The following is a 2462-nucleotide window of genomic DNA, read 5'->3' on the forward strand; positions in this document are numbered from 1 at the left end:
GCAGCAGAACAGAAAATATGGGACCCCACACTGTCTTGCTTGGGAAGCAAATTCCATCAGAATATTCCATGAGAAATTCCATGGATGGCCACAATACAATCACTTTAAATCCCAAAGCATGACTGGGGGCATACATAACAACCTATTTAATAAATTCCCTGGCTAAAAGTGATGCTAAGTGCGCTCTGTGCTTGCACTGCAGGGCAGTGCTTTGGGGTGATGGATGGTGCAGAAGTGTTTGTGCTGGGCACGGGAAGCAGGCAGATGTTCCAGGGTGTGCACAGGGCAGCCTGAGGAGAGAAAAGGGGCTGCTGGTGCTGAACACAGAGTTACCACTTCTGTCAAGCTTCACTCAGCCACTCCCTGCGTTTCTCTCAGCAAGAAGCACAGACGAGGGAGTCCCTGAGTGCAGGACACACAAGAAGCCTTAAGCTCCTGCCCTGTAAATATTTGTACAGCAGACAGTGAGTCCTGTGCATCAGGGGAAACAGAAATTCTGCTCTGTTCTCCAGTGCAAGGGGAATTTATTCAAACCCAAATCTGTGTAGCTGCCACCAAAACCCAGCTTATTTACAACCAATCTCTAGAAAGAAATTGTTTCCTACCTGCCCTGGCATGTCCTTGCAGGCACCTTGCTCCTTGCTCTGTTGATTTATTATTTCTTCTTTTGGAAATGGTAAAAAACCCATTAATCTGGGAATCTGTACTGGGCAGAAGCAGGGTTGAAACCCAGTTATACTGAGATCGGCGTGGATGACTCGAGTTCAAACCCAAGGGTTTCTATTCAGTGCTGTAACTTCAGAGAGAGCAATTTTAGCTATGTTTTTCAGCAGGAACGAGAGTATCCACACGGTCTGATCTGCAGTACCTGCATTTGGGGTCTCTCAGGGAAGAAGTGGGCTCTCGCCTTTAATTTAAGTTACTTTATGGAAGATCTTGTCTCTCTTTTTTGTGGAGTAGACAGTGTGCCAGGATAAGCAGAGCTGAACCATTTTGCATTAATTCCTTCAATGGGAGGATTTTCCTTCAGACTGGGGAGGCTGTGATCTCCTCTCTCTTGTTCCACTGGGAGAGAAGAATTGCTCCTCTCTCAAACGCTGGCCAGAGGCAGCTCTCGGAGCTGCTCTGCTCAGCCCATGTTTTCACTGGCACATTTTTCACGTGCAGTTCCAGGCCTCAGCTGACAATGTCCCTGTCACTTGTGCCATCAGCTAAAATGCTCCAATATCTACTTTCCTAAGTGTTTCCTTAAACAGGGCAAGAAGTGCACCCCTCATTTGTTATGTATCATGGTCTGGACATATCCAAAAACTGAACATTCATTAATAATACGCACTTTGTACTACCTTTGACCTATTTGTGTGTGTGTGTGTGTGTGTGTGTGTGTGTGTGTGTGCAGGAGAATTACCTGAATTAGTTCACAGATGAAAAAGCATTCTTCATACAAAGAATATTTTCAAGGAGCTCGGGTTCCTACCAGTACCACTCTGTTACTGACTTGGACTTGCTTCTTGAGTGTTGCTGCAGTGTTTTTATCTGGTTTCTTTCTGTCTTGGGGTCTGATTTCTGGTTGTTTGTGCAGCTCAGAGGAAGGCCAGTGCTTTCAGAAATGCAGGTAACCCACCTGGATGCCTGCAGCAAACCAGAATACTGCCTGCAGTTAAGGATGTCACTGCTAAAATAAGCAAATAAATTCATTTTAGATGATTTATTACAGTCATGATTTGTTACTAAAGAAGCATTTCTTCATCAGAATCAAAGCAGACCACCCTACCTGGTCTCTTTTTACATCTCTTACCTTCTGACCAACAACTGCAAACCCTCTTGATTAAAACATGCCCTATGCCCTCATTCTTGTAGCTTAACACTCAACAAAATGAAAAGTAAAAAAGCCAAATCCTGGATTTCTCACAGGAATTGCTGTACCTGGTCACTTGGCCATTTGAGGATGATGCAATATTAACATTCTGTTTGCCTTTCTCACGCAGCTCCCACGCCCTTGGAGCCTCCATGTAACAGAAATTGCTTTATAGAGGAGACACTGGGAAGCAGGAGCCAAATGTGAGCAGGGGAGTGAGCTCCCCTGTGACCATTGCATCACTGAGCAGTACCACCAGCCTCTCTCTTTTTCAGAGGAGAGCAATCACACCATACTGCTGAAGAGAAAACTGGATATTTTTGTACCTCTGGGACAGGGCTGAGCCTGAAAACGATGCAGAAGTAATATCATTTTGGAGAAAAAAGAACTCTTTTTTTCCTTACCTCAATAAAACTGATGACCGGAATGATTCTGATGATTCTGATGGTTTGGGGTGAGCTGGGGTGTCAGGAGTTCAGGAGTGCAGCAGGAAGCACTGAACTGTTGGATTTATAAACTGCCCTGGAGCAATTCAGCAGCTCAGGAGAGGCAAAACCAAGAGAGGATTCCAGAGTCCTCCCAGTCAATAATTACTGTTACACTA

Source organism: Vidua macroura, chromosome 13 (assembly GCF_024509145.1).
Source record: "Vidua macroura isolate BioBank_ID:100142 chromosome 13, ASM2450914v1, whole genome shotgun sequence".
NCBI lineage: Eukaryota > Metazoa > Chordata > Aves > Passeriformes > Viduidae > Vidua > Vidua macroura.